The sequence below is a fragment of the Typopeltis vanoorti genome, chromosome 6 (genome assembly GCF_054136105.1).
Source record: "Typopeltis vanoorti isolate ZY-2024b chromosome 6, IOZ_Tvanoo_1.0, whole genome shotgun sequence".
In the NCBI taxonomy this organism is placed as follows: domain Eukaryota; kingdom Metazoa; phylum Arthropoda; class Arachnida; order Uropygi; family Thelyphonidae; genus Typopeltis; species Typopeltis vanoorti.
The window spans coordinates 139819562-139835467 of NC_143554.1; positions in this window are offsets into that span (position 1 = coordinate 139819562).

Here is a 15906-nt window from a genome sequence, read left to right on the forward strand (position 1 = left end):
CATTATTATTATTGAAGAAGACGAAAGAGAATTACAAAAAACACTCATACTGTTAAATGAGGAAGGGAAGAGATTTGAACTTGTTATAAACTTGGAAAAAATAAAGACAATGGTATTTGGTGAGAAGAAAATGAAACAAAAGATACAAGTTGATGGAACTTATATTGAAAATGTAGCACAATTCACATATTTGGGGAGTAAACTGGCATATGACTTGGACTGTAAAAAAGAAATAAAGATCAGGATTGCAAAGGGAAGAACAAATCTGAAGGCCATGGATAACATCTGGAAAAGTAAAGCGATCCGTCTGTAAACCAAACTAAGAGTACTGGAAACATGCATCTTCAGCGTTGTACTGTATGGATCTGAAACGTAGGTAATAAATATGGAATCAAAAAAAAGAATTTTGGCGTCATGATAGAACTTGATACAGGAAGTTTCTAAGAATAGGATGGGTACAGAAAATCACCAATAAAGAGCTCTATCAGAAGATACAGCCAAAACAGAATCTAATGCAGAAGATTATGAAACGGAAGCTGCAATTATTTGGACACATCTGTAGAATAAGTGAGGAACCGGAAGATAGAGACATTTATATTTGGTATTTTGGATGGTTTAAGCAGAAGAGGTAGACCATACAGAGAATGGATAGACGATATGAAGACTGGTGTACAAAAACTGTGACACTGTGAACTGGACAAAGAAAGGTGGAAGAAGATAGTGAAGCAGGCATCGGACCTCAACGGGCAGTGAGCCCACGGTTCGTGATGATATTGTGAAATATTCTACATAAATGTTATTGAATGCATGAAATCAAATCTCTTCTGATGTGGCGACTTCGAATTTATATTCTTGGAATAAATAAACATAAAGATTAGATTGTATGGATTAATGAATTAGCTATTGCAACTTCATATTCAAAGAGGAGGGAAATTTCAACTCGGTAATTAAACCAAACAATACCGTTCGCATATTAAGTTAATAATTAGAAAAATATATAGTCACATGCGTCCCACAGACGAAAGGCTGTAAACCAATTCTATATTAATCCCGTTGTTGAGAGGCTAAGGATCTTTCTTTATCATTTTTGTATTTTTTGAAAATTATTATATAATTCCGAAACCTTGCTTTAAAGATCAACATGCAACTTTTTCAAGCAGCTTTGAAACATTCTCTTTCCACCTAAAGACAATCACAAACGTCTGTGCCCAAGGCAGGTTTCGAATGCAGCCTGTTAGTGGGAGAGCCAGTAAGCTAACCACTTAACCAACAATCTAGCCGAATTTCTTTCAGCTGATTACTAGAATTTATGAAATAAAAATGCGCTGATAATTCGTGAATCCCCCTAATCATCATCATCATTATCATCATAATACTTATTATCATTATTATTGGTGTGTGTATATATATATATATATATATATATATATATATATATATTAATACCTAATAACAGGGACGCAAAGAAACAGAAATAACACAAGGAAGGAAGTAGTGTAAAAAACTTTATTAGGCGTAACTAAACAGTTCAATAGTAGTTGGATACATAATATGGTTTCACATCAGGTGTTCAAAGTTACGACCAATAGCAGTGATGCATGCCTGACACCGACGACACACTGATTTACGTACATTTTTGAAAATATCTGGAGTTTTCCGGATATTAGCAGCGGCGATACGTTTCTTGCCACAGGATCCATGACAGAGGGAACAGGCGTTTCGTACACCATGGCTTTAAGAATCCCCCACGGAAAGAAATCAATGCTCGATAAATTAGGTGAGTGTGGGGGCCACCACGCCCAATCCATCGAGCCCCAAAGGACCTGTGCAAATACTGACGCACAGAAATGCCAAAATCGGCTGGAACCCCGTTATCTTGGAACCACATATGCCAACGCACAGTCATTGGAACATTGTTCAGTAAATCCGGCAGAACGTCTTCCAGAAAGGTCCGATACTTCTGTGAGTCGTCAGGGTGGTAACAGGTATTGGCCGACTAAAGAATCAGCTACGATACCTGCCCATACATTAATAAAGAAGCGTTATTGTTCAGCATGTGTTTGCACAGCGTGTGGGTCTTCATGGGCCAACATATGAGCATTGTGGTGATTGAAGACTCCTTTGCAGGTAAATGAAGCTTCATCTGTATACAAAACACAAGTTGGAAAATACAAGTGTACGGCATTTTTCTGCAGAAACCACTGCGCGAGTTCCACACGTCGAGGATAATCTTCGGCCCATCAGTAACTGGAACCGTTGCAGATCAAATGGTTTTAAGGACTCAGAGTGCAAAACGTGCAAGTTTCTCTGAAATCACTGGATCGAGATTCTCCTATATCGCAGAGGCAAAGGAGCGTGTGCTTGTCTCTGGATTATTGTCCATCGCATGTAACACCACCTCTTCTATGGCGAGATTTCGCTTCGATCGTGGCCGACCACTTTAATGCCTGCGATCCCAAAATAATCCATAATCACACAAATTCTGATTCAAATGCGCAAACATTTGGTAATGCGGTACACGTCTGTTGGGTACCTATCACGATACATTCGAACAGAGGCTCGTCCATTCCAGTCAGCTAACCCGTAAACAGGTGCATTTCTGCCATCTCAGGGTTCGTAAAAACGCATGTTCTTCTTCTTATGATGTCGAAAACTTGAATGATGAACCACAATTGCTCACATAGAGAGTGCTGCCAACAGTGCCACCTATCACTTTCGGGTGGCGTTTACGGTCATTCTTTCCTATGTGAATATGGTTGATTTTAATATTCTGTACCTCCCCTCAAATTATGTACGAGGAATTTTGAACTACCATATGTGTATATATACATATATATAATATTCATCAAAGCTTGATTTGCTTCCTCAGTCTTAAGAAAAGGCTGGTTATATTCCACTAATTCGAGCCCTACCAAAGGACTTATGAGTTGTGGAAACACTTTCTGAAAATGAAAGCTGTGCCGTTCAAAGCGGCCTTTTGCAGCTGCTCAATTTTTAATCCGTCTAACTCGAGCGTTTCTAGATGTTTTTTTCCAATGTTTTAGGGATGGCGCCTAAAGCACCTATTATTATGGAAACAACTTTCATTTTCTTTTGCCAGATTCGTTCAACTTCGATTTGCAAATGGCGATATTTTATAAATTTTTTCATTTTCATTGTCGTCAATACGAATATCTCCTGGTACTGATATTTCGATAAACTCAACAGCCTTGTTTTCACTTTTTTCAACCACTGTTATATTGGGTGTATTACATTCCAAGTGTTTGTCAGTCTGGATTTTGAAATCCCAGAGTATTGTAGCTTTTTCATTCTCAACCACTTTCTGGTGAACTTTATGTTTCCAATAGCCTTTAGATACTTCAAACCCATACTTTTTACATAAATGCCAATGGATTATCTTAGCTATGTAATCATGACTTTTACGGTACTCAAATTGTGCGATTTTGCTGCATCCGCTTATAATGTGGTCTGCCGTTTCTTCCTTTTCTTTGCACTATCTACATTTACTGTCTTCTTCAATTTTTTGTATTTTTGCCTTCATAACGTTGGTTTTAATGGCCTGTTCTTATGCTGCAAAAATTACCGATTTTGTTTCTGTCTTCAGTGCTTCATTTCTCAACCATTGCCAGGTCATATTGCTCAGCGAAGTTCTCTATGTTGTGAAGGTATTTCCATGCAATGCCTTATTTTTCCAACTTTCAGTTCTCACTTTTACTTGGTTGGTTTTGTATTCCAATTTTGCCTCCATGGGTTTAAATAAACCCTCTTTCCTTACCTCAATTAGAAAATTTTCCGTTGTTTGCTGCAGGTAATCATTCAAATTTCGCTTTTCTTCTTCTTCAATAACTTCCTTCACTTGTAATAATCCTCTACCTCCTTTTCTGTGTGATAGATATAGCTTATCAATGCCTTAATTAATTTTCTTAATAAATTAATTATTAATAAATGTCATAATAAATTAATTAATATATATTAATTTTCGAGTTTTTCGATCTAAATCTTCCATCAGAACAGGCCATACCTGTTCTGAGATATTCAGCAATGCCTGCTGAATATCTCAGAACAGGTATGGCCCAGGTATTAATTGCTTTTATCAAATTTCCAGCATTAAGCATTGACTTAAGAGGTTTTCTTAATCGTCTTATGTATTCTGCTCAAGTTATTTCTTTGATCTTATTGTGCAGAATTTGTGATGTTTCTAAAATTCCCAAATATTTGTAGCTGTCTTCGAATTTTATTACCTTGATTATTTTACCATTGAGCAGCTCCATTTCATTCATATCTTCAGACTTTCCTCTTGTTATGTAAGCAATTGCACATTTTTCTAAGCCAAAATCCATTGATATGTCTTGACTGAATATGTGCACAGTGTTAAGCAACGATCCGAGCTCGTTCTCTGATTTTGCATACAAGTTCAGATCGTCCATTTATAAAATGTGAGATATCTTTGCACTCTTTCGCGCAGTTTGATAACCGTGAGCAGTTTTATTTAAAATTCTAGTTAAGGGGATCAATGACAATATAAACAATAGAGGAGATAATGAGTCTCCTTGAAAGATGCCCCTTTTTTGTTTACCTCTCCAGTTTCTTCTCTATTTATAACTAACGTTGTTTTCCAGGTTTTCATGCTGGATTGCAAAAATTTGTACACGTTTTCGCTAATATTGAATAGTTCTGTGCATTTTAAAATCCAACTATGAGGCACCGAATGAAACGCTTTTTTATAATCTATCTAAGCCATATGGAGGTTGGTTTTTCTACGTTTGCAATTTTTAAGAATCATTTTATCAATCAACAATTGGTCTTTTGTGACTCTTGAATTTTTGCTGTTACCTTTTTGTTCAATTGGGAAAAGAGAATTTGCTTCAAGATAGCTGTATATTTTATCAACTAGTATGCCCAAGACTAGCTTAAAAGTTGTTGGCAGGCAGTTCGGAAGTTTTCTGGGTTTGGACCTTTTCCTTTATCCTTTATGATCAAAAACGTTTTCCCTGCTGTGAGCCAATTTTCTTTACTTTTTACTTCTAAAACATCATAAAATTGGTTAGCAAGTCTTTCATGTAAGCCTGTTAGATATTTCAACCAGTAGCCATGTAATTCATATTTCCCGGGTGTTGACCAATTTTTTATTTTTTTAGCTTGCTTTTGAACCATTTCAGTTTTTATTTTCAGTTGGTACATTTTTCGTTCTTGAGATTCATTCGTAATTTGTTCAATCCATTTTGCCTTGTTATTGTGCTTCTTAGGGTTGTCCCATAGTTTTTTCCAAAACTTTAGTGTATTTTCTTTGTTTCTGGTATTTATATTTATATTTTCTTTATTCCTGTAGCAATCAATTTTCTTGTAAAACTGGTGTTGATTTGCGCGAAACATCGAATTTTGCTTGTACTGTTCAATGCATGAACTGTATCTATCTAAATTAATCAGTTTGACTCGGGAAACGGCAGCTCTTACCTGTGGTAATCTTCATACAGAAGAGGAATATTTCAATCTCGTCCATGTGGAGTCCAATAACCATTCATTCTGCAATTACCTATTCATCACCGCAAAAGCGGTAATATACAACTTCTACCTCAGACATACAAGACCAGACAGCACAGCAACTTCACAGAGAGAGGCAACTGACCAACTCACTGCAGCCTTCCAACAAAAGGTGAGATGTCGGATCCTACACGAGCATCACCACCATAGGCAAAACAACACCTTAGATCTTTTCCACCAAGAATGGAATCCACGGAATCAACTCCTGGCTGAGCAGGGCGACTGCATTATAATCCACTTTCCAGCATAGAAGTGACACCTTTACCCCCCCCCCCCCAAAGAAAAAAAAAAAAGAAAGGGGGAAGAAAGAAGGATTGTTGTGCTTAACAGTGCGAAAGTTAATCAGCTGGCACTCTCATGTTAATAGATAATATTGTGCAAAAGTAACTTTTATGTTCTTCCACATTTATGTTCTTATGTTAAAATAAGATCTTATGTTATCATGTTAAAATAACTCTTCATGGCTTTAATTTATTTAAAAAAAAAAAAAAAATGTAATTAGCCTTATAAGTGACCTCGATGTAACATACCTCAACAAGAGTATGAGCATGTAAACTCTCTGTCTGACTGCAGAGAACCAAAAACCGGTTAATCATGTATATAAGATAGTTATGTTTACAATAAAAAAAAAAAAAAAAAAAATATATCTATCTATCTAGGTCACATTAGGAAACAATGCCCCTATATTACCAACAGTTCATCAACAAACATACCAGCCCAGAATAGTAAACCAGTTGAACAGAATAACATCGCACATGAAGAAAATCAAAGCATAGGAAAAAGTAAACCAAAAATCCTCTCCTCATTACAAACTTCAGAGGAAAGAAAATCCCGAACTGAAAAAGACAACGCTCACGTCGCTCTTGAACGCCTGCCAAGTAATGAGATCCAAGGCTCAGAAAACGAAGTCTCACAACACGAAAACACGGATCCTCCCAACAGAGATGACAAGGACGAACTAATTAAAAGCAATCCCCAGACCCAGCAACCAGAATCACTAACTCAGCCTCCCACTAATTCAAAACCTCACCCTATAGAAGAAACTACTCAAAATGGCCTTTCTTCACCTGCAGCCAGCCAAGGAGAAACAGAGTTCCCAGACGATGAGGAAACTGTATTTCCACATGACGACCTAGAAGAAGAAGAAGCTGAGGGCGAACTTCCTCACACTGAGGGTCCCCTAACCATGAAGCAGCTGTCATCCTTCATACAGAAAGTGCGAGGTTCTCCTCACAAACTAACTATAGCCCTTAAATACACCACAAGAATCCCAGAACTAATATCTCAACTTCAGGACCTACACTCGAAACTGAAATGTAAAAAGAGCAGAGCAGAGGTTAACAGGAGTAAGCGAATCTACTACCTAATTAATGGTCTACAAACACAGTACCAGGACCAATATTAGATTAAACTTACAATCAAACTTTCATAAATCATAATGTCTATAAGCCTTTTCTCTCTCAATGCAAGAGGATGTGCCTCTGCTCTACGCAACAGAATAGTCTTTGACCAGGTACAAAAATATCATATAGACCTAATACTAATGCAAGAAACAAACATCAACTCCTCATCCAATTTATCCAGAAGATGGGCAGAGTGGCCTTATGACTTACAGCACTCTGCAACCCAACAACATCATGGAGCAGGAGTTAGCTTAGGCGTACATCATAGATCTCCCTACAAACTAAAAGTGATTGCTGATATACCAGGATATGCCTTGTATGCTCATATAATAGCACCCAACCATAATACCCTGCATGTGTTCAACATCTACATACCACAGCAGGATGCTCTGGCATCACAAATCCTGGATTTCGTTCAAAACCATCTGTCTAGTATAGACCAAGAACATGTCATAATAGCGGGAGACTTTAATTGCACTCTTGACCAAGAAAAAGACAGACTTCAGTGTGCTGAACATCGTAGCCAATTAATAAACAAACTTCAAACATTGGTAAACGATAATGAACTCATCGACGTGTTCCGGCATCAACATCCTGATAAGAAATCCTACACATGGAGGTCAGCAATCACAGCGACAAATAGGCCACTCTACCAAGCACGACTGGACAGATACTACATTTCCAAACATACCTTGCCTCTAGTCAGAAACATCTCACACATCCCTTCCTACATTTCAGATCATTGTTTCGTCAAGCTGCAACTTTCATTATCCTTGGAAGCATCCAAATCAGGAAGTGCCTACTGGATCTTCAACAATACTCTCCTGAAAGATCCAGATTATATAATAAACACTCAGGCTTTAATAACCAACCTCACTCACTCGAAAGTGGATACAGAACCAATGTAAACATGGTGGCCCCACCTAATAAAACGAATAAAATCCTTTACGCAGATCTACAGTCACCAGAAAAATCAACAGAAGAACATTAGAATCAGACAACTTGAAGAACAGCTCAAGTATCTCCCAGAAGAAAGCCCTGAACATCATTCTGCCTTGCAAGCCATGCAAAGACAGGCAGAATTATCGGCAAAAGGTGCCCTACTTAGATCGCGGCATACACAAATAAATCTTTCAGACGCCCCCACAAAATATTTTTTCTCTTTGGAAAAAAAATGCCAGGCAGAAAACTCCATCTCTGCTATCAGACTTCAAGATGACAGCATCACAGAAGATCCAAGAAAAATCACCTCTGAAATCCTACAATACTACAAGAATGCATACAGCACTGCAGAAACATCCCATCATGCCATTCACGAAATACTGAAAGAAACAAAAAAAAATCTCTGCAACAGATCGGAACCACTTAGAAAAGAAAATCACTCTACATGAACTGAAAACCGCATGCACATCCTTGCCAAAGAAGAAATCTCCTGGCCTTGATGGTCTCACGTCAGAGTTTTTCCAAGCCTTCTGGAATCAACTCGGACCACTTCTCCTCGAAACACTGCAAGAAGCCTACATCAATGGCCACCCACAATCCGTCACGACCTCAGTAGCACGATTGATACCAAAGAAGGGAGACCACACGGATATCCGAAACTGGCGTCCACTCTCCCTAATTAATACCGATTGCAAAATAATTTCCAAAGTTATAGCAAACCGAATAAAGCCAACACTGCCTGAAGTTATTGGCCAACATCAAACGTACTCTGTCCCAGGAAGATCAATACATGATAACCTCCATTTAATAAGAGACCTCATCCACATCGCAAATAGCCAACATGAAGACCTAGCACTCGTCAGCCTTGATCAGGAGAAGGCTTTTGACAGGGTAGAGCACGAATACCTTTATGAAGTTCTAAAGGCATTTGGCTATGGTCCTCTCATCATTGAAACAGTGCAATTGCTTTACAGAGATGCACACTTCTGTTTAAAAATCAACAACAGGCTCACTCGCAGTTTGTCATACTCTCGAGGGATCAAGCAAGGATGTCCCCTCTCTGGTCAATTATACACACTGGCCATAGAACCCTTCTTAAAAAGAATACACGACACCATCATCTGCAAACGAACCAGAATTATGTTCTTATGTTAAAACAAGATCTTATGTTATCATGTTAAAATAACTCTTAATGGCTTTAATTTATTTAAAAAAAAAAAAAAAAAAAAATGTAATTAGCCTTATAAGTGACTTCGATGTAACATACCTCAACAAGAGTATGAGCATGTAACCTCTCTGTCTGACTGCAGAGAAAACCAAAAACGGGTTAATCCTGTATATAAGATTGTTATGTTTACAATAAAAAAAAAAAAAAAAAAAATCTATCTATCTAACTATCTATCTATCTATATATATATATATATATATATATATATATATATATATATATATATATATATATATATATATATATATATATATATATATATATATATATATATATATATATATATATATATATATATATATATATATATATATATATATATATGTTAAAGATACCAAGCTATTTTAAACCTGGTTTTACTCCATTTCTCAAGTAAGCAAACAGACAAACAAGTCAAGTTTGCGCCTGCAAGTGTTGCAAGTCTAGCTGACCCTACACGTAGTGCAAGACCAAGGCAACTCATGGTAAAAGTAGAATGAGCTCTGATTACTAATCTTAATATTTACCCTTAATGCAAAGCACATCTCCTATAGGAGATGTATGCTTTGTATTAAAGGCAAGGGGCCACTACCCGGACCGGTTTCGACCTTTATTGAGGTCTCATCAGTGGGAGCCAGGCTAGAAATACCAAGATTTTAGTAATACAGAGCTTATAAGTATTTTACCAGAACAAGTTACCATAACGTGTTTTAACCTTATTAAATAAAAATCTCAGAAGGTGAAATAAATGTAGAAACTATTTTACCTTGGGTATAATAAATGTTAAAAATACCAAGCTATTTTAAACTTGGGTTTACTCCATTTCCCAAGTAAGCAAACAGACAAACAAGTGAAGTTTGCGCCTGCAAGTGTTGCAAGTCTAGCTGACCCTGCATGTAGTGCAAGACCAAGGCAACTCATGATAAATTTACTTTTATTTGATTTGTCCCAAAGATGTTCGATGGGGTTTGGGTCCGAGCGCTGAGCCGGCCAGTCCAATATTTCAACGTTGTTTCGTGGAAACCAGTCTCGGACAAGCATGGGGCATTGTCGTGCTGAAACATGCAAGGGTCACTGCCGAAGTTCTTTCACAGCGTCTGAAACATAAAGTTGTCGAGGATGTCCAGTAGCCATCAGACTTCGTGGTTTCTGGCACGTTCACTAATGTACCAAGACAAATTATACTGAAACATTCTCGTACCTTTACCGAGCATCCACGAAACTTGAGAGCTAGAATGACTTAATCCTGACGAAACTGTTCCTCAGGTAATATTTCGATTCAATCACGACCATCAGAGTGAAAAAACGCTAGCAAACGTGACATGCCACTCGAACGAATCCTTACATTCTGAGACAGAGCTCATCGATCTCAGTCAGTAGGTGTCGGTGGCCTCAAAAGGAATTTTCCTATTGTGGTTGCACCATCAACTTTCCATCTGCGAATGAGATAAGCAACGGTGGATTTTGGTATACAGAGAAGATAAGCAATAGAAAGGACAGAAAGACCACTGAAGATCCAACTACCATCTCAACTGGGGAAGTTGGTCAGTTCAGCTTAACGTGGCATCTTGACATCGAGTACAATGCAAAACATGCAGCACATCCCACCTTTTATTACCAAAGTTAGTCTAACGCTCCCTGAATATTTACATGTGATAGGATCCGAATTTGTATGACACATAGGGTGTCCAAATACCTTTGTCAGCATAGTGTACATTCAAACGGACGAAGAACTGCTTCAGTTAGGTTTGAAGCAATTAATACGATCACCAGGTATATCAGATAATATATTTAATTTGATGGATATTAGTATTGGTCAACTGAATTAATATTTGTATTTCGACAGCCATTAAATTGTAAATAAAGAGAAGAAACTAAATCTTCGTTATGGAATAGTAATGAAATTAAGTGGATATTATTTCGTCAAGTGCCCTATTACTACTGCCTATCCACACCGTATATTACATTTTGTCAGTTGCACCATTTTTCTTTGTAGGAGAGAAAACTGAGTTTGTGAAATAAAAATTATGTAAATCACCATAACCTAGTGTTTACTCGTAAACGTTGTTATATATGATCAGCGTCGCCTACAAGAAATTTGACCAATAAAACTCTTGAATGCCATGAATGCTTTCTCGATGTGAAATTCCTTGAAGAGAAGTGTGTGAAGTCTGTTCTGGAAGGAGAGTAAATGGAACGAGAATCATGAGATTATTGGTTTCGAGAATATAGGAAGAATGAAGTATTCTAATTTAAATAGATAAATTATTTAAAAGATAAAAAGATTTATCAATTTTATACAAGATTAGGTTATTTTATATGCAGATTAGTAGAATTTCTAGTTTTTTCTTATGGTATATATTTCGTTGTAAATAGTTCAGGAAAAATTCAAGCTAAAAGCAAAACAAAATTTTTTTAAAAAAACGACTTAATGCGTACAAACAAATAAATTGCAAATAGAAGTGACTAAATAGAAGTATTTAGTCTATCATGCTACTCACCTGTTGGCAGTCGGCAGCAGATAAGGGCTCGAGATTCATTTCGGCAAGCCGTTGTTGTATTTCCTTAACCTGAAAAATACGGTACTAATTGAAAACCATTCAGAAATGAAAAAAGAATTGCTGAATGACAAGGGACTTTCACGATGCTTACTTTGTGAATTAGATAATATTATTTTAGATGTTTGCTGAATATACAATATCCTTCCATATTACTTTGTTTAAAAAATAGAAAACAAATCTCTATCGTCATCTCTGTCGTGCTTTCTCTCTCTAATTTTCTATACATTTTGACCGTTAAACATGCACTGTTAGGAAATAATTCTTTTCAATTGCCTTCTTCCAATGCCCACAAACCCATTTCTCCCAGTTTCACTCGCCAAATTAAAAATAGTCCGAAAATGAAGAACATTTGCAGCTCTTGTGTTGTTAGAGCTGTTGCAGCTCTCTCTCTCTCTCTCTCTCTCTCTCTCTCTCTCTCACACACACACACACACACACACACACACACACACACACACACACACACACACACACACACACAGACTCATTCCAATCGCTATTACATGGACACAGTCTCTTGCTTCAATATTCTTTTACAGGACATTTTATTGGAGAAGTTCAGGAAAATTCCTCCATCTCTCCTTCTTCTAACCAGTAAACGTATGAGCAGATGTTGGTGAAAACATACATTTTATGTGCAGCTCTAAAGATACTGAACAAACCTCTCATCCTGTTCTATCTTACCTGCTACCTCGTTGCTCTGGATACCTTCCTTCCCATACGATTTCTTTAAGGACTACAACATCCAGTTTTTCAAAAAACATATTCCGTCTTGCTTCTTTGTTTACAGGCCCATACACGGTATTTATGCCACAGACCAAGCGATATACTTCAGAAATGGTCGAATATGGTTGTTGCTGAACCATATTCGACCTTTCTAAAAAAAAAATATGATATTTACTAATAATATCTACAGAAGACTTTATACATTATTTCATATTGGCTTCTTAACTTATTTCCTTCTAATCACTGAATAAAACCACGTGTGTTTCATGAAGAAGAATTGTGCTGCTAAATTTATTTATCAAATAAAAACTGAATGTAAATATGCAGTATAAAATTTTTATACTTGGAGCGGATCGATACAATAATGTGATTCTGTAGTATTTCAATACACTTTTCTGTATTTGACGATGCACATAAAATTATGCAGGGCAAATAAAATAAAATCGAAGAGTGCAGTTATATTATGATAACTTTAGTACATACTTGTAGGATTTTCAGATTTAGGAATTCAAGTATAATATAAACAGCTGCAGCCAACCAATAGATATTATAACTACAAAATGAAAAACTTGGACTTACCTCTTCCGTAAAATGTTCTGCTGAGATTGCCGGTATAACCATTCCTACCACTGAAGCTAAAGCAAAAAACAGACAAATTGCTATCTGAATAGCCTGAAATTGTTCAAGATTGCGAGAAGTCGTTACTAGAAATATTTTCAGTAGTGAAATACAGCACACAATACCTTCACTTGCATAGAACTGAAGTATCGCGGCAGATAAAATAGAATCGAGTGTGTTCATCATACGGTAGCAAGTCATGTAAAAAAGACGTAGTTTTTGCAAATATTGGCTCAATTCCGATAAATTTAATTCCCTGCGTCCTTGTACAATGGATAGAATATGAGCCATTGAACGAAAACAGAAACGAAAGAAAACTGAAAAAAATACTGTCCAAGTAGGTATTACAATATACGGCATACAAATGGAAACGAAAAGCGCTGCAACTACACAAAGGTCTAGAATAAACCTTGCATCGAGATTATGGTCTGAATAACTCAATCTAGCGAACATTACAACAAATAAAGTTGCAAGAAACACAAATATGGTAGCTAGCGAAGCAATTTTGATAATGTTCATAGAACGATGATATTTGACAGAAGGTCCCATTCTTTGTTCTAGTCGACAACAGTCTTTGATTAATTTCACAAACCGCGGACCCTCAAAGTAAAAATGGAGTCTGAAAGTAACTGCAAAAGCCATGATAGAACACTGCAAAATGACCTGAGGGAGAGTATGTATCCCAAAAAAATTCCGTGTAAGTAAAGATTCCATTGTAATGAAAGCAATCGGAAATGCCATGGACACTAGAAGCCACAACATCGCATACAATACCAGGAAACCCCATTTCTCAGACCTCAAGTTCCTTACGTCTCTATCTCTCAGACCACGAAGAAAACAAGCTCCAAAGACAACATGAGTACGAGAAATTGTGCGAAATGTGTCGAAGAAAACATATGGAGACATTTCTCTAACTGGGAGATTGTGTCGTCTTGTGCTCCTCCTTGTACATAATGATAGCTGTCTTCTCTCAAACGATCGAATAAAGTGCAAAGGTGGAGTGCTGCTGAAAATAATAAGCGAGGAAGAGAAACGCCATCGGTTTACAATAATATACGCAATGAGCATGCGTAGCTTCGTAAAATAAGTTAAACGAAAGGTATTGGTTGCTTTTTCGTTTCATGTGGGCCTTTATTTTAAATAAATCCCTTCTTGTTCATCATATCGCTAATACTTAATTCGTTAATTGTTGGTTACCGAATTCTTAGTTTTAATATACATTTGATTTGAATTACAGATTGAATTAAGATGATAAAAGTCCCATCAAAAGGAAAGAAAACAAAATGCTTTATTACTATTGAGACGTCAGGAGGGTGGACGAGGATCACTGGTCATGAAAGTTTAGACAATATATCAAAAAAATTTACCCAAGTTGTAAAAAACTAAACAAAATATGCATTTGGCATTTGGAATGATAAATCTCTGTCTTAATCCGAATTTTAAAAACAGTTATTTGGGAAGAGTAATAGTATACATCTAATGCTCATATAAAATTAAAATGGAGAAAGAAACTTCCAGTTCTCCGATATCAAAATTATTCTATAGGAAACAAACGAAATCTCCCAATGTCGTCACACTGCTGATTACTATATTATAAGGAATTAAAGAGAGATTGAGACAAAGAAAATAAATACAAAAGTGTGAAATTATGAAAAATTGAAGAGATTCGTGTTGCTTCCTAAAGAATAATGATTCCTTGAAAATAACAAGGAAGCTATAACTCGATTTGAAAGATGGCATCACAGAAGGTTTGTCCTCAACACTGCTTGTAAAAACTTGCCCACTTTTCTCTGTTCAGAGAAAGAGTAGAACAAAACGGAGAACAACATTTAAATATGAAAATAACATTGAAGAAGGCAGACAGCCATTGAGTTTAGTAATTTGGTGGTTGCTAATAAGAAAGAGAGATGAAACCTAGAAATCTAGCTGATTATAAATTCCAATAATCTCGTCATCTAGTTACATTCGAGTTTGGGTAAAATAGATAACTGCATTTATTTTCAAGAATCTTTATAGCCCATCGACCACCTCGTAGTCACATATGCCACAAAGGAATGTATTTATATCCACCCAGGAGCTGCTTTCTTTATTTAAGGATTTTGACACATCATAGGAAACAAATATTAGATCCACAGAATTATGGATATTATTGGAAACGAATCGAAAAGCACTGAAAAAAAAATACATATGAATGCATACTACATTCATTCCACACTAAGCTATTTACTTCTTTACCATTACACGAGCATGTTGCAGGAGCTAAAGTTATTGAAAAGGGCGAGCCCAACAAGATACACCCTCCATTCACATCAATGAAATCAACCTTCAGATACACGCGCTGTTACACATTATGCAGGAAATATTGCTTTTACAAAGGGGACAAAGAAGTGATAAAAATAAACAAACTTCTAAATATGCTACAAGCAGAATTCAGGATTAATCATGGGCAAACCTTTATCTCTAGTTCTTGCCAACATTTACCCAGAGAACTTCTAGGAGAAAGCCATTTCATCTTCTTCCTTAAAACCTAGGGTGCGGTTTCGCTACATAGACGACATTTTATTGGTCTGGATACTCTACGGCTCTTTCAACAGCACCTGAATAGTATTCGTCCTGATGTCAAGTTCACATCTGAATCAGAAGGTTGACCGCTCTCTCTCCTTCCTAGATATTAAACTTACCCGGTCGAAAGAAAAACTCAAGTTCTCCATTTATAGGAAACTGACTAATACTGACGGTTACCTGCATGCTGACTCACACCATTATCCTCCGCAGAAGTTAGGTATCATCTTTATTCTAGGTCACCAAGTCCGATATCTTCTTTCAGATGAACAAGAACTTAAAAATGAACTCAGTCGACTTCAAAGTATATTTCAACTTAATGGCTGCTCGAAGAAGGCTATAGACA